An 18,775-nucleotide genomic window follows, 5' to 3' on the forward strand; every position below is an offset into this window, starting at 1 on the left:
CAAGGTATTTAATGATAATCTGCCTTTGCAGATGAAAACCGACAAAGGATACATTACAGAAATATCTGAAAAACACTTTAGCCACAATTATAATACACACATGTAAAAAGGCTATATAAATAATTTCATAAAATATTCCTAGATTGTTATACAAAAATATTCATACTCCTTTAACCTTTTTGCAGTTTGTTGCTACAAAACCTAAAAGTATTTTATTGGAATATATTTTTTAGAATAGACTCAACAAAAATTACATAATTATTCAGTTTTAATAGAATGACACGCAGTTTTAAAAATTGTTTTTACACAGAAAGACACCTTACAAAAAAACATCCAAACCCAGCAGATTCCATCAAGTCAGTGACTTCACTCTTCCTGGATGGGTATCTAGAGATATTGGACAGTCGCTTGCATTGACTTTGCACCAATCCCTGATACTGAGCATGCATGTAGCGACAGTGGAGGGAAAACTCCCTTTTAACAGGAAGAAACCTCCAGCAGAACCAGGCTCGGTGTGAGCGGCCATCTGCCACGACCGACAGGGGGTTTGAGAGAACAGAGCAGAGAAGGAAAAAGAGCACAAGATACACTATTCATTCTATACTCTGGTGTCGGATGCTGTGCAGCTGGAAGGATTTTTCCTAATACTTTTATACTTTTGGACATTTGTTATGATGCATTTCCATGGCAACGGTGTTGTTTCTTACAACCGGGAGCAGCTGATTAATATCTCAAAAGCTCAAATACTACTTCAACTACAACCCCAAATCCCTGATGAGTTGAAAAGGAGATGCCATGAATGCAGAGCAAGAGCAAAGAGAAGAGAAGAGAGAGAAGGAGGAAGTTCAAACCATCTCTTCCGTCAATTATGATGGGCAATGTGAGATCATTGGGAAACAAGTTGGATGAACTCCAAGCCCTACAAAGGACCCAACCAGAGTACTGGGAATGCAGTATTGTGTTTTACTGAGACATGGCTCCAGGATCATATCCCCGACTCCAGCGTCTCTCTGCCTGGCTTTCTAACCATAAGAGCAGACCGAGATTTAAAGAGGAGCAGCAAATGTAAAGGAGGTGGACTGGCAGTACTTGTGAACAACAGATGGTGTCATCCAGGACATGTTACTGTGAAGTTTAATCTCTGCAGTCCAGACATTGAACTGTTGGCAGTATGTTTTTGTCCATATTATTTACCCAGAGAGTTCACCAGTGTTATTTTGGCAACAGTATACGTTCCACCTTCCGCTGTTGCCGGCACTGCATGTGATGCCATCAGCTCAGTTGTTGCTAAGCTACAGACACAACATCCCAATGTGTTTGTGGCAATGTCTGGTGATTTTAACCATGCTTCACTCTCTGCTACACTTCTAACGTTTCAACAGTTTGTCAGCTGCTCTACTAGAGAAAACAAAATGTTGGATTTGTTTTATGCAAATGTCAAGGACTCATACATCTTTACAGCAAGACCTCCTCTAGGCAAATCAGATCACAATCTTGTTTTACTCTGCTCGAAATATAAGCCCCTTGTTCAGAGACAACCTGTAATAAAGAGGACTGTGAGAAAATGGTCACAGGAAGCTGAAGAAGCTCTGCAAGGTTGCTTTGAGGCTACAGCCTGGGACGCACTGTGCCAGCCACATGGAGAGGACATCAATGCCATGACTGAGTGTGTGACCGACTATATAAACTTCTGTGTGAATAACACCATCCCCACCAGAATGGTGAGATGCTTCCCCAATAACAAACCTTGGATCACCAGTGACCTGAAGGACTTGCTTAACAAGACAAAAGAGAGCCTTCAGAGAGGGAGACAGAGAATAATTGAGGAGTATACAGAAGCAACTTAAAGTCAAGATAAGAGACTGCAAGGAAGTGTACAAGAAGAAGCTGGAGAGCAAGCTCCAGCAAAGAAATATCGGAGATGTATGGTCAGGGATGAAGATGATCACAGGCTCCAAGCAGAAAGAAGATCGGAACGATGGATGTCTGGACAGAGCCAATGAACTGAATGCATTCTTCAGTAGGTTCAGTTCAGAAACAAGCTCAGCATCCTCTTCTCCTGCTCACAGCCAAACAGAGATCCCATCTCCTTTGACCCACAGCTTTCCTGTCACACCTCAAATGTTTTATCTTCCACCTCAGCCATGGACCCTTCTGCTTCTACATGTGTGCCTTCAACCAAATCAGTAGATGCTGATGCTCCCTTTGCCTCTCCCTTCCACCTGTGTGTCTCAAGAAGTCAAGTGAAGATGCAACTGGAGAGACTGAACCAGAATAAGGCTGCAGGTCCAGATCATGTCAGCCCTAGAGTCCTGAAGGGCTGTGCAGAGCAGTTCTGCAAGATCCTGCAGCACCTCTTCAACCTTAGCCTGGCCCAGAAGAAGGTTCCGGTGTTGTGGAAGACGTCCTGTCTTGTTCTGGTACCAAAGAAAACTCACCAATCAGTCCTCAATGACTATACAGGTCCTTCTCAAAATATTAGCATATTGTGATAAAGTTCATTATTATCCATAATGTCATGATGAAAATTTAAAATTCATATATTTTAGATTCATGGCACACTAACTGAAATATTTCAGGTCTTTTATTGTCTTAATACGGATGATTTTGGCATACAGCTCATGAAAACCCAAAATTCCTATCTCACAAAATTAGCATATCATTAAAAGGGTCTCTAAACGAGCTATGGACCTAATCATCTGAATCAACGAGTTAACTCTAAACACCTGCAAAAGATTCCTGAGGCCTTTAAAACTCCCAGCCTGGTTCATCACTCAAAACCCCAATCATGGTTAAGAATGCCGACCTGACTGCTGTCCAGAAGGCCACTATTGACACCCTCAAGCAAGAGGGTAAGACACAGAAAGAAATTTCTGAACGAATAGGCTGTTCCCAGAGTGCTGTATCAAGGAACCTCAGTGGGAAGTCTGTGGGAAGGAAAAAGTGTATCAGAAAACGCTGCACAACGAGAAGAGGTGACCGGACCCTGAGGAAGATTGTGGAGAAGGGCCGATTCCAGACCTTGGGGGACCTGCGGAAGCAGTGGACTGAATCTGGAGTAGAAACATCCAGAGCCGCCTGATCTGGGCTACAGAGAAGCAGCACTGGACTGTTGCTCAGTGGTCCAAAGTACTTTTTTCGGATGAAAGCAAATTCTGCATGTCATTCGGAAATCAAGGTGCCAGACTCTGGAGGAAGACTGGGGAGAAGGAAATGCCAAAATGCCAGAAGTCCAGTGTCAAGTACCCACAGTCAGTGATGGTCTGGGGTGCCGTGTCAGCTGCTGGTGTTGGTCCACTGTGTTTTATCAAGGGCAGGGTCAATGCAGCTAGCTATCAGGAGATTTTGGAGCACTTCATGCTTCCATCTGCTGAAAAGCTTTATGGAGATGAAGATTTCATTTTTCAGCACGACCTGGCACCTGCTCACAGTGCCAAAACCACTGGGAAATGGTTTACTGACCATGGTATCACTGTGCTCAATTGGCCTGCCAACTCTCCTGACCTGAACCCCATAGAGAATCTGTGGGATGTTGTGAAGAGAACGTTGAGAGACTCAAGACCCAACACTCTGGATGAGCTAAAGGCCGCTATTGAAGCATCCTGGGCCTCCATAAGACCTCAGCAGTGCCACAGGCTGATTGCCTCCATGCCACGCCGCATTGAAGCAGTCATTTCTGCAAAAGGATTCCCGACCAAGTATTGAGTGCATAACTGTACATGATTATTTGAAGGTTGACGTTTTTTGTATTAAAAACACTTTTCTTTTATTGGTCGGATGAAATATGCTAATTTTGTGAGATAGGAATTTTGGGTTTTCATGAGCTGTATGCCAAAATCATCCGTATTAAGACAATAAAAGTCCTGAAATATTTCAGTTAGTGTGCAATGAATCTAAAATATATGAATGTTAAATTTTCATCATGACATTATGGAAAATAATTAACTTTATCACAATATGCTAATATTTTGAGAAGGACCTGTAGACCTGTTGCCCTGACATCCCACATCATGAAGGTCCTAGAGAGACTCCTGTTGGCCCACCTGAGTAAGCAAACATTAAACCATCAGGACCCCCTTCAGTTTGCTTATCGCTGTGGAGTTGGAGTTGAAGATGCCATCATACACCTGCTTCAACAAACCCACTGTCATCTGGACAAAGCCAGCAGCACTGTGAGGATCATGTTCTTTGATTTCTCCAGAACATTTAACACAATCCAACCTGATTTGCTTTGTCAGAAACTCCAGAAGACTCAGGTGGAGGCCTCAACAATCTCCTGGATCAAAGACTACTTGACAAACAGGCCACAGACTGAAGGGTCGTGAGTCTAACCAGGTAGTCAGCAGCACAGGAGCACCACAGGGGACTGTACTCTCACCATTCCTCTTCACTCCGTCCACCTCAAACCTCCAGGATGAGACAGACTCCTGTCATCTGCAGAAATACTCGGATGATTCTGCAGTCGTGGGGTGGATCAGAGATGGACAAGAAGATGAGTACAGGGAGTTGGTGGACCGCTTTGTGGCATGGTGTGGAAACAATCATCTCATCTTGAACGTGACTAAAACAAAGGAGATGATTGTAGATTTTAAGAGAAACATGAATAAGTCAAAAACTATTTCCATCATGGGAGAAGAAGTGGAGGTGGAGGAGTATAAATACCTCGGTGTTCACCTAGACAACAGACTGGAGTGGAGATGCAACTGTGAAGCCATCTACAAGAAGGGACAGAGCAGACTGTACTTCTTGAGGAAGCTTAGGACCTTCAATGTTTTTAGCAAGATGCTGCATATCTTCTATAAGTCTGTTGTGGTGTTGGACCACTTGTTTGCTGAGTATTGGACTATCTGCACGTTGTTGGACGTCACTGTGCCTCTCCAATGGCATCGGCCATTTTGGTATCCAGGACAGCCGCTCCTCCATATCCCATCGAGCATTGCGACAGATATGACGAGCGTCCCAAGTCTAACGTCACAAGACGCTATATAGGAAGGAACCCGTTTTGAACATGCCGCTTTTCAGCTGGAAACCTTGACACGGTTACTACGCAACTGAAGCATCCTCTGGAGAAGAAGAGGTCCCACGTAGAGTCTTCATTTATTCTCCTTCGTTGGCCAACAAAAAATTCATGAAAGAGGTTTCTGGAATGAGAAGGCCAGAAATTTCACTTTGCCGATCGAAGACGTGAGTTTAACACGTAACCAAAACCACGGAGTTTTAAGGAGACGCAACTTTCCCTCCTTGCTTGGTTCTAGTCGACTGCTGATGGTCAGATCCTATTTTTCCTTTTCGTCAAGAAGGCCAAAGGACGGGGACTGACCGCTTTCTTGGAGTTTAACTGCGGACGCACAGCAATGCTTCAAACACACCCCCCCTCTTTCCCTCTCACTCGCTGCCCCAGAAGGAAGCTTCACCAAGTAAAACCCATCTTTTATTTTAATCTTTTATTTCTTCATTAGAAGGCCTGGGCAGGGTCAGAGGTGGTAGAGCGATCAGAATCGCTAGTTAGAATCTCAAGTGTTCTGAATGATATGTGCAAGTAACCTTGTTTATTGAAACTTTGATGTACCGTGTTGATGTCTGGAGCCGCTGCGTTCCTAGCTTTGTGCGTGTTTTACCATCTGAGAGACAACGCAGGTGCGCGGTAAGACTGGACTGTTAAAATAACCTCATGGTGAAATTCACCATTTTCCTTTGTCTCCAATCTCACTGCTCGCTAGCTTGCCGCCAAAAAATTTTATAGCGCTTTGTCTGCTCAGGAGTTGGGGGAAGTTTTATGATCGGACATCAATGAGTACAAGGGAGCTGTGCCCCCACTCTCCACTCACCACCACACCCCTTTTCCATATTCTCTTTCCTTCTTTTTGCCATAACTGCTGGTTGATTCAATACACACCCACTGCTGTTTGCTTTATTTGCTTAGTTAGATGTGTTACCCTTGTTATGTAGAATTTTGCATGTTGAGTAGGTGAAGATTAATAAATATTCACATAGATAAAAAGACAGCGTTTTGTGTTCATCGTGTGCAAAAAGTGATTCGTCAGTCAAGATAAGGTTAAAGTTCCACAGGTTTCGGCAGAAACGGTCGATTAAACAGTGACATCTCCGGCAATAGTTATTAATTATTACGGAGTATTTAACGGTTGTAATTGTCAAAGGCGTTGAGCCACACTTACAATACCAGAAACATCTCTGGTCTCGATTCATAAATGAGGATTTTGGTTAAGAAATTGATTTTGTCAAATTATAATTTTTAATTATAATTATTGATCACGATTAATTAAACAATAATCATAACTCCCAACAGTGGAGAATCAGATCTCTTCTCCATCATCTGCTGGGGAAGCAGCATCAGAACCAGGGACTTAAAAAAGCTCAACAAGCTGATAAAGAAAGCTGGCTCTGTTCTGGGGACTCCTCAGAAACATCTGGAGATCATTGTGCAAAGAAGGATTCTTCATAAAATGAAGAACATTATGGAGAACCCTGAGCATCCTCTTCATGAGACTGTCCTACATCAACAGTGTCTTCAGTCAGAGGCTTCTTCAGATGTGCTGTAAGACAGAGCACTACAGGAGATCCTTCCTGCCAACAGCAATCAGCATCTACAACGGCTCTTTGAAGAAACCTACTTAATGAGCTACAACATTTAATTTCCCTTCGGGATTAATAAAGTATTTTTGAACTGAATTAAACTGTTCCAGTAGTACTTTTTGTAGCAAAGAAAAGTGAAAAATTAATGGTTACAGCTCCTTTAGGCGTTTCACCAAGAAAGAAAGAACAGAAACTCTGAGCCAGTTTTCAAGTCTAGAGTATGAAAGAGAGCACATACAGTTAGTCACAGTAGAAGCTCAGCCAGTAGCTACTGTATGTCTAGGAGAGACGGGGTTAAACACTGAAAGATGCCTAACCCTAACACTTAATCCAATTTAATTCACTATATGGCCTGAGAAATACTGATCAGTTATCTTTTTTTTATGTTTTACACCAAGAATTAGGAAAAATTAGACGTTTTGCATTTCAGTTTAAAGCTACATCCGCTTGGAATACTTTGCGTCACTTACTTGCTTTATCACTGCTATTCAAAGATCTAAGTTGCTTTTACTTACTTTATTGTAAAACATCTTGCTCTTGCTTTCAGTAAGAACAAATGTTCATTTATTCTGGACTTAATCCTCACAGAGATATGCACATAAGCTCTGTATCTGTATGTGTTGTCTTATTTTGTGTCTTGATGTGTATGTGCCATGTAGTTGCTATGCTGGTGGTTGTGAGAGCGTGTTTTTGTGTGCGTGTGTCCTTGATAATGTTGTGGGTATTTCTGTGTGATTTTTCATATTTGTTTGATTTGTATTAATGTTGTTTATCTTAATGTTCTGCAAGGACCCTCTCAAAAATGAGATGGTACATCTCAAGGGGTTACCCTTGAAATAATCAGTTGTCAGTGCTGCCAATTATACCTGTTATTTCTTTCCATACATAATATGTGCCATCCAAGATGTTAATAAGACTTGTCACTACTGGGATGGTGTCATGATAGTTAGGCTTAAATAAAGTCAAAATCAGGTCGAAGGACATTGGATCTGCCCTACGAATTACCTCAATTGGTCTCTTTTTATGTGTAGGATTCAAAAAGTGTCAGGGTATTCATTCAGTGTTCATTAAATTGCGAATTTAAGTATCTCAACCGTAGATACCATTTTCAAAATGTGGTTCAATTCCATTTAACTGTAACTGAATCCTGTGGAAAAAACTCACTCCTCATCAGTTTAGAAGACTTGAATGAAGGGCACGTCTTATAATCTTAGTTTGTCTTACCCAATTTTATAAACACACCATACAGTTGCAGTCAGCAATAGTTCTTCCCTTTTAATTACACTTTGTATTTATTTCAAGTAACTAGTTTGTTTTCTCCATTTCAGTCCAGTAATTCTGTTAAGGTGCTCTTCATCTTGTGTTAAATTTGAGTCTAATTTGATCATTCTGAACCTGACTGGAAAAAGTCAAACCATCTGTTAAAATCATGTTTTGAGGGGAGAGATTGTCCCTTTTTGGCACTTCCTTTCGTGTTATCATAAAAAACTGACCTAATATTGTTATGGTACAGTTGAGGATCAGACCTGCTCTTGTAGTCTCTAATTATTATTGTGATACCTTATTTAATAAATAACACTGAACCTCAGACAGTTTAAAATGTTTTTACCCTTCAAGCAGGCGGTCCATGGCCAGGACTGCTTCCCCAGTATACCTCTTGTTTGAACTGTTTCTTCAGACCTAAAAACTCAAAATTCCAATTAGTTTCCTATCAGAAAATTATTGAAATTAAATGTATCCTGCCACATATACCCTAATTTTTACATAACATGAAACAGACATTCATTTCACAAAAACAGACAGACAAAATGGACAGACAATGGCCACATAAGTTTGATTACCCTGTAAATACCAAATTTTAGAGTGGCACCACTTTGTGTCACTTAATGGTTAAAAATTATTTCTTACCATTTTCTGGTTAGTCGACAATTATTTCGGGACCCAAACAAGCTTCATCAAAATGTTGTTTTAACTTGTTAAAGCATCTGTGTCGGTGAAACTTGCTAATATGTTTCTCTTCCCTGTCTCCAAGCCTGCTCCCAGAGAACAAGCAGGGAGCTCATTTTCTAGTGATGTCTCAGTCATTTTCTTACTTCACACACACTTTCACATACTCTGGCCAACAAGGCGGTATAGCACCGTTTCCTGGTCAAAATGAGAGCTTATTTCGTTATCTCTCAGACACCAAAGCTTATTCGCAGTAGAGTTTATTCAGTGAGCTAGGGTCTGTTAGCTTAGCATGTAGCAGTCAATGTTCGTCAGTGTAATGTGACCCACGTTACGTCCGTCAGCTCGCTGTTATCGACTCACACACATTCACAATGGCCAGTTGATGTTACATCTTTTATATATATATATATTATTTTTCTTATTATTTTTTTTCTTCACAGCTGATTACTCACAAGGAAGACTTCCCCTTGGCAGTATCTTTTGGACTTCTTTAACGAGGCCTAGGACACTACAAACCTTACCCGAGTTTGCGCATCTATATCCCTGCGTGTTTACTTTCAAAGAAGTGGGCAGCTTCGAGATCTTTTAAGATCAGGGAGGCCGTTTAAACCCATACACTTCGCCTCGTTAGTATCTTTTGACCCTTCTTATGGAATGGTCGGGACCCTACAAACCCTTAACCGAGTATTTGCATGCCTCATTCAGGGAGGTAGCTTTTATATTGCGTGCGAGGGAAAACTATCTTCCCTTGCACGCAATAAAGTAACTTCAAACCTTCTCCCCTAGACTTTAGTTTCTTTTAGAAGATTGTACCGTTCTTCCTGGACTGCCACCTTTAAAGTTGCACCGCTTTTCCACATGCCTTATGGTTTAACGCGTTCGCAACAATATTCTGAACCATTTCTCTGCCTCCAAGAATTACAAAAACAGCTCACTCAGAACTAACAACACTGCCAGAGTGTTTTTACAGGAAAAACATTGGAGCTTTTTTAATAGGAATCTACCTACCTTTTGGTTTGCGGCCGCTGATGTTTTGTCCTTCTGTGGCAACCCTATCCAAAAGTCGTTTTCTCCCCCGGGGCGCGGGCGAAAACACCAATTTGTCCGAGCTACCACACCCTGTTGGCGGTCAGATGTCTCGGAGTTCCTCCGGTCCTTGGTCCCCAGAAGAGATCACACACTTCATCTAAATCTGACTCTTAAAGGAACGACTCTCATACAGTTTATAACTTTTAGCTCCTTTAATCTAAATAAGGCAGAAGATGATTACAGAGATCAGCGCTGAGGCTCCCGTTTCGGACTGTTGCCGTCTGTGTAAGGATGACAAAGAGCCCCGAACGAAGGTCACATGTCTTTTTATATCTGGCACTCCAATGCAATGGATGTGCCCTCCCTCAGTGATTATCAGTAGACTATGTGCCACCATTGTGGATGTTCATCTGGTAGGTTGTGTAGTAGCAGGTGTCCATCCTTAATCTAAGTGTGCCGTGGCTTTCTAATCAAACCAGTTATATCGGCTGCTCCACTATCAAACCCCGTGCACCAGCCTCAGATCATTCATGACAACCCTTGGGCCATTTATCCTTGTAATGTGTGTCTTTGAACATTCTTATCCTATTCTAACAAAAGGGAGACATTAGAACTTATGTTTTATAGCACTATGGTATAAATGGGAAAACAAGCTATGAATAATATTAATAAAGGTTATTCCTAACAATATTCTGATCGACAAGTTTACATGACACATTTTTTGTCCGATTGACCATTTTATTCCGATTACTTATGTCCACATAAATGGTACAATCCGATAATTTTTTGTTTTGTAATCCGAATACATTTTATTCCGATTGTGAAATTTTGTGCATGTAAACGCAGCTAATGACTCAAGATTTGGGAACTTACTGCACACACAGAATGTCTTGAGTAGACTAGAATCTTGAGTTAGTGACAGCGGGAATGAATCACTTCTTTATTCGTGCAGTACGCGAGTAAGTGATACCACCCCCTCCATTGTTGCCCGAGCTCGACCAATCCGATTCGACCTGCAATTAATCATGGGAAATTGTGGGTGATGGACTACAAAACTCTGCGGATGCGGCGGGGCTGCTGCCATATTCTGATCTACCGAAAGTAAAAAAATGTATACTCTGAACGCGATGAATGATAAAACTGAAGTGGTAAAAATGGAGGTGCTAAGATCAAGGCAGTGAATGAAAACGGGAAATGTTAAATCTAAAACACTTACTGAGTACCTCTGGACTAGTAGACTGGCGTGGTGGGGTGTTCCAACTACAGGGGGATCACACTCCTCAGCCTCCCTGGTAAGGCCTACGCCAGGGTATTGGAGAGGAGAGTCCGGCCGATAGTCGAACCTCGGGTTCAGGAGGAGAGGTGTGGTTTTTGTCCCGGCCGTGGAACACTGGACCAGCTCTATATCCTCTACAGGGTACTCGAGGGTTCGTGGGAGTTTGCCCAACCGGTCCACATGTGTTTTGTGGACCTGGAAAAATAATTTGATTGTGTCCCTCGTGATCCCCTTTGGGGGGTGCTCCAGGAGTATGGAATCGGCGGCCCTTTACTAGGAGCCATCCGGTCTCTGTACAAGCGGAGCAGGAGTTTGGTTCACATTGCCGGCACTAAGTCGGACCTATTCCCGGTGCATGTTGGACTCCGGCAGGGCTGCCCTTTGTCATCGGTCCTGTTCATAACTTTTATGGACAGGATTTCTAGGCGCACCCAAGGGCCGGAGGGGGTCTAGTTTGGGGACCAGAGGATTTCGTCTCTTCTTTTTGCAGATGACGTGGTCCTGTCGGCCCCTCTAGCCAAGACCTACAGCCCTGGGGCGGTTCGCAGCCGAGTGTAAAGCAGCTGGGATGAGGATTAGCTCCTCCAAGTCCGAGGCCATGGTTCTCGACTGGAAAAGGGTGGCTTGTCCTCTTCAGGTTGGAGGGGAGTTCCTGCCTCAAGTGGAGGAGTTTAAGTATCTCGGGGTCTTGTTCACGAGAGGGGGAAGAATGGAGCGGAAGATTGATAGACGGATCGGTGCGGATGCCACAGTAATGGGGGCGCTGTGCCAGTCCGTTGTGGAGAAGAGAGAGCTAAGCCAAAAAGCGAAGCTCTCAATTTACCAGTCGGTCTACGTTCCTACCCTCACCTATATAGGGCCATGAACGTTGAGTCATGACTGAAAGAACCAGATCCCGGATACAAGCGGCTGAAATGAGCTTCCTCCGTAGGGTGGTTGGGCACTCCCTTAGAGATAGGGTGAGGAGCCAGGCCATCCGGGAGGGGCTCGGAGTAGAGCCGCTGCTCCTCCACATTGAGAGGAGCCAGTTGAGGTGGCTCGGGCATCTATACCGGACACCTTCCTCGGGAGGTGTTTCAGGCACGTCCCACCGGGAGGAGGCCCAGGGGATGGCCCAGGACACGCTGGAGGGACTATGTCTCGGCTGGCCAGGGAACGCCTTGAGCTCCCCCCGGAGGAGCTGGAGGAGGTGTCTGGGGAGAGGGACGTCTGGCGTCTCTGCTGAGTCGGCTACCCCCGCGACCCGGTCCCAGATAAAGCGGAAGACGAGTATGAGCATCATCTCTGTTTACAATCATTTTCTCTTAAAAGGAATGACTCAGGGGCGCTAGTGCGCAGTCGTAGGATGTAGACGTGTTGGTTAGCACTCTCCGCCACAACCTTAAGTAAAATACAAACTACCACAATAAAAGCACCAAAAAGCCAAAAAGCTGGCGACCGTGCGCACCACTCGCTGTGGCCCAAGCCCGCGGTGGGGGAGAAGCCACGCACTATCATAGCCCGAATACATCATTTTCAAATAAAAGAGCTGATTCTACGCCTCGCCAGGACGCAATAGTTGGAAGACAGGGGGAACAAAGTTTTGATCTTTCCAGATTACACCAGTAAAGTAATGATACAGCGCCGTGCCTTCCGGAATGTGATGCAAGCCTTGAGAGTGGATGGAATCAAGTTCCAGCTGTGGTACCCAGCCCGGTACCCAGCCCCAGGTGCAATGGCAGGACGGGAGTGACCCTGAGGTATTCAGTGACCCGGCTCACCAGCGGAAGAATCGAAGCATGACTGGAAAGGAATAGTGTGCTCTGTGGCACCTCTATTTTCTCTCTCTTTGCCTCTTAAGGTGAGCTGGCTCTGCTGCTGCTGTGTGCGTCATGCAGCAGATTATTTGACAAACTATTTTTAATATCGTTAATGACGTAAAGATACCCTTTCTGCATGCTAGTTATTTTGGACTGGGTCAGCTCTTTCAGAAGATTCACTTTAAGAGTATCTGGTAGAGTTGTATAATTCACCTATCCAATGACTGTTGTGGTGGAGGGTGGCGTGACTTGACTGAGTTTGGTCCACTGTTTGTCCAGCAGCCCCTGTTTCGTTTAAAGGGGGGAAGAATGCGTCATGTTCGGGAGGCGCACGTGGGAAATGGGGAGGGTTTGGGGGGTGTGCTGTTTGTTTTCTGTTTCACCCAGATGCGTATGCCTTATTTTTCTGTATCATTTTTCTTTGTCACGCTACTTTGAGGCTGCTTGTTTGACGATCTGTCTGTTCAATGACCGATGCTGGTAGGTAGACGGAGGGGAAGAATCTGCAAATGATCACATGGAACATAAAAGAGCTTGGTAGTGCATTGAAGAGGGGGTATTTCTTTAAGCAACTGAAATCCTTATCTGCAGACATTATCTTTTTACAAGAGACCCATATTAAGAAAGAGGCACAACATAGACTGAAGTGTAGCCTGTAGTCAGTGACCCCCTGGGCAGATACATAATGGTAACTGGCACCATAAATTCACAACCTTTAACTCTCCTTAATGTATACGGTCCAAACACAGATGAACCAAACTTTTTTTAGGAAAATCTTTCGGGTGATAGTTATTCCAATATAATAATAGCAGGAGATTTAAACTGTTATCTTGACTCGCTTCTCGACAGATCTTCCACACGACCAGTGTCAGAATTGGCATCCACCAAGATCCTGAATAATCTTCTCAAAGCAAGGAACATGGTCGATATTTGGAAGGTTCAACATCCAACATGCAGAGAGTACTCATTTTACTCACATGTGCATAAATTTTATAGTAGGACTGATTATTTCCCTAACAAGTAACAATTTTATTTCTAAAATTGCTAATTCTAAATATCATAATATACTGATTTGTGATTACTGCCCCGTAGCTATAACATTGGATCTCTCCCTTCCTGGGCAGGCCCACGCCTGGCCACTCAACGCGAGCCTTCTCAACGACGATATCTTTGTTAAATATATACAGGTCCTTCTCAAAATATTAGCATATTGTGATAAAGTTCATTATTTTCCATAATGTCATGATGAAAATTTAACATTCATATATTTTAGATTCATTGCACACTAACTGAAATATTTCAGGTGTTTTATTGTCTTAATACGGATGATTTTGGCATACAGCTCATGAAAACCCAAAATTCCTATCTCACAAAATTAGCATATTTCATCTGACCAATAAAAGAAAAGTATTTTTAATACAAAAAACGTCAACCTTCAAATAATCATGTAGAGTTATGTACTCAATACTTGGTCAGGAATCCTTTTGCAGAAATGACTGCTTCAATGCGGCGTGGCATGGAGGCAATCAGCCTGTGGCACTGCTGAGGTCTTATGGAGGCCCAGGATGCTTCAATAGCGGCCTTTAGCTCATCCAGAGTGTTGGGTCTTGAGTCTCTCAACGTTCTCTTCACAATATCCCACAGATTCTCAATGGGGTTCAGGTCAGAAGAGTTGGCAGGCCAATTGAGCACAGTGATACCATGGTCAGTAAACCATTTACCAGTGGTTTTGGCACTGTGAGCAGGTGCCAGGTCGTGCTGAAAAATGAAATCTTCATCTCCATAAAGCTTATCAGCAGATGGAAGCATGAAGTGCTCCAAAATCTCCTGATAGCTAGCTGCATTGACCCTGCCCTTGATAAAACACAGTGGACCAACACCAGCAGCTGACACGGCACCCCAGACCATCACTGACTGTGGGTACTTGACACTGGACTTCTGGCATTTTCTTCTCCCCAGTCTTCCTCCAGACCCTGGCACCTTGATTTCCGAATGACATGCAGAATTTGCTTTCATCCGAAAAAAGTACTTTGGACCACTGAGCAACAGTCCAGTGCTGCTTCTCTGTAGCCCAGGTCAGGCGCTTCTGCCACTGTTTCTGGTTCAAAAGTGGCTTGACCTGGGGAATACGGCACCTGTTGCCCATTTCCTGCACACGCCTGTGCACCGTGGCTCTGGATGTTTCTACTCCACACTCAGTCCATTGCTTCCGCAGGTCTCCCAAGGTCCGGAATTGGCCCTTCTCCACAATCTTCCTCAGGGTCCGGTCACCTCTTCTCGTTGTGCAACGTTTTCTGCCACACTTTTTCCTTCCCACAGACTTCCCACTGAGGTGCCTTGATACTGCACTCTGGGAACAGCCTATTCGTTCAGAAATTTCTTTCTGTGTCTTACCCTCTTGCTTGAGGGTGTCAATAGTGGCCTTCTGGACAGCAGTCAGGTCGGCAGTCTTACCCATGATTGGGGTTCTGAGTGATGAACCAGGCTGGGAGTTTTAAAGGCCTCAGGAATCTTTTTCAGGTGTTTAGAGTTAACTCGTTGATTCAGATGATTAGGTTCATAGCTCGTTTAGAGACCCTTTTAATGATATGCTAATTTTGTGAGATAGGAATTTTGGGTTTTCATGAGCTGTATGCCAAAATCATCCATATTAAGACAATAAAAGACCTGAAATATTTCAGTTAGTGTGCAATGAATCTAAAATATATGAATGTTAAATTTTCATCATGACATTATGGAAAATAATGAACTTTATCACATTATGCTAATATTTTGAGAAGGACCTGTAACTTCTGTTGGGACCCCGGCCATGGTTACAAAATGAAAGGCCAGTACGAACTTTTCTGGAACTTTCAAAATAAATCACATTAATCTACTTCCAGTACAGCCAGAAACAGGAAATAACAGCGGACTTCCCGTGATGTCAATGTCCGAATAAAAACCCCGCTTTTGCAACAAACTGACCTCTTCCACGCAGGTCCCCAGCGGAACTGGATGGAGGAACACAGAGCACGCTAATGTCTCTTTGCGGGCAAATAGACATAACTCTTCAAACTGGATCCAAGAGTGTCATACGATCATGCGATCAATATGCACTAAGTTAAGTAGGATTGAGTTGCTGTTTGTGTATCTGGTATTCATTCATGAATGGGGGTAATTGACTTTCTCTCTGAGGTCTACAGAAGCAAACTGTGTTCCAGAGAGTTCCCAGCAGAGACCCTGTCTTTACAATGCCGAGAGGAGCAGTTTTCCCAGTCTGAAGGAAGGACAACGGGACTGCATCACCGTGGCTACAGCAGTAACGTGCAGTTTGGCCAGCCAGCAGAACGAGCCACCCCACCCCACAGCTACAAAGGTTAGCTGCAATTTAACTTTGTTCACTGTGGATGCTTTCTTCAACTTCGTCGCCCTGGACAACTTTTTCTCAGCACGGTTCACGTGAGAGGTTGTGTTTTGGACAGAGAGAAGTAGTTTAGAATAAAATAATCTAAACATTTTTTGTTTTATGACGTTTGGTTTTGTTTGTGTTGAAAACTCAGCCGTCTTAGTGCTAGCAGATTATCTGCTCAGCCCATGTGCTTTATTTAAAGGGTGATTTTAAACACAGAAGATCGGCCATAACGCGTTGTCCACGATTATGCATTTTAACCCTTTTATTAATGATATTTTAAAGGTATGTGTTTGATTCTAATAAGCTATAAGCTTCTTTTGTTAGCTCCAACCGCTAACAGCTAAGAACACGTGCTTGCCTGCTAAGATAATTTACCCAAAAAGGTTGTTAGATTTCAATCTAGAAAATAATATTTCCCTAAATATTATTTTACTAAACTTGAAAACTAAGTAAACACCATTAAGCCCCATTTCTCCAGAAAGATTTGGTTCTTATTCAAAATAATATTTCCTTAAATAATATTATACTATTTCCTTAATAATATTTCTTTAAATATTATTTTAATAAAGGCAGCTAAGTAAACACCATTGAAAATTGGTCATTGAGAAAATTGGTTTTATTCAGCAAATCATTTTTTAAAATAGTATTTTATTAAAATAATATTTTATCTGATCTTGCATTGTGAATGGTTGTTTAAAGGTATACCAATTATTGCCTAAGTTAGTTCCAAGACTAACTTAACTTCACTTCCATATTCTTCAAGATAATCCTTGGTTCTCAAACATGAATAACATTGCATGGTAATGTTGCATCACTCTTTTGGTCATGGTTTACAACCATCTTTGATCAACTTGTTTAGATTGTAAATTCCCATTAGTCTTCCTTATTCTTTCATTCTGCTTGGTAGTTTAGTTGGATTGTTTTAGCACAGTAACGAGTTTGTTGATTGAAATATGTTTGACTTTGTGTTGACTTATTTTAGTTAAAAGATTCTTTCTGTGTGTGTACAGAATTTTGCTGTTCAATAATGTCAGAGCTGGCTCATCCCTTTCAAATTTGTCCTAATACCACCACCTTATTGGGCTGGTATTCACAGGACAACTCTTAACAGACCGAAATATTATTTAATAAAAGATTAAATAATATATTAATATTCATAATCACAACACTTCTAAATTAAAGAACTTTATAGAAATAAATGATAACTGTGAAGTAACAGACTCCACCTTATGGGAAGTGTTAAAGACCGTTTTGCGTGGCGATATAATTTCACTTTGGCCCGTAAAAAAGAAAAAGGGAAATGCCTATATGAAATCAATAGTGCTCACTCCAATCTGGAAAGGAAATATCAAAACACCAAATCACCTGACGACTACAGGGAAATTCTGTAACAATACAATGGAATTGCGAGCGGCCAGGTTAGTAACTTGCTTGGGGAATTACCACAAAAGAATTTTGAGCTTGGAGATAAGCCTGGAAAGTTGCTAGCACAATAACTCAAGGGCGCCCAAGCTGCAAGATCAATCTATAGCATCAAATCTAAAACTGGCACCCTCTTAACCAACCCTGCCAACATAAATCGCAGATTCAGAGAGTTTTACGCCAAGCTATACTCCTCTGAGAATAATGCGACTCAATCTAATTTTAATTATTTTTTGAAACACTTCTGCTGCCTAAATTGAATAAACCTGAAAGGGTCTACATCGAGTATGATTTAACGCTTCAAGAGGTCAAGCACACAATAGGGTCCCTTTCATCTGGCAAAGCTGCTGGTTCTGACGGCTCTGGCTCAGATTTCTCAAAAAATGTTGTGACATTCTAGCACCACTCTTGTTTAGGATGATGTCTGCCTCAAAAAAGGATGGAACTGCCCAAAACTCTTTATGAAGCTAACATCTCTCTCTTTCCGAAAAAGGGGAGGGATGAAACTGATCCGGCTAATTTTAGGCCAATTGCACTACAACATTTCGATCGCAAGATAATCTCAAAAATTCTGGCCACCAGACTGAATAAATGTTTAGCATCTATCATCCATCCTTTTCAGACAGGGTTCATTCCCGGCAGACTGTCATTTTCTAATGTAAGACGATTACTTAACTCCATATACCATGATCATAAAAACGCCAATGGAGCCTCAATTTTGGCCCTTGATTCACATAAAGCTTTTGACCAGGTGGAGTGGCCTTATATGTTTGAGTCTTTGCGCAGGTTCAGTTTTGGTGAGACTTTCATTTCCTGGGTGAAACTGATATATCAAGAACCAGTGTGCTCTGTCATGACAAATAATGACCGGTCAGCCCCATTTTGCTTACAGCGCTCAGTACAACAGGGTTGCCATCTGTCACCAGCGCTTTTTGCCATTGGGCTGGAGCTGCTGGCTGTGGCCATAGGAGAGCACCACATATTGAGGGGCTACGAGTCGGTGGTGTCAAAACGCTCATTAACTTATACGCCAACAATGTAATACTGTATCTACATGAAACGGTAAAATCTGTCCCCTTCCTCCTCAGCTTGATTACATCTTTCAGTAAAATATCCGGATGTAGTATTAATTGGTCAAAAAGTGAGTTCAGGCTTCTCTCGAGTACCTATGCGTCTGGATTTTTACAAAAAGTGCCATTCAAGGTAGTTGAGAGCCATCTTACCTATCAAGGGCTGACTATACCCAAAGGTCCAAAATTGATATTCAAACTCAACTTCGCAGAGTTCATATCAGGACTAAAGCAAAACATTGAG

Source organism: Girardinichthys multiradiatus, chromosome 18 (assembly GCF_021462225.1).
Source record: "Girardinichthys multiradiatus isolate DD_20200921_A chromosome 18, DD_fGirMul_XY1, whole genome shotgun sequence".
Classification (NCBI taxonomy): Eukaryota; Metazoa; Chordata; class Actinopteri; order Cyprinodontiformes; family Goodeidae; genus Girardinichthys; species Girardinichthys multiradiatus.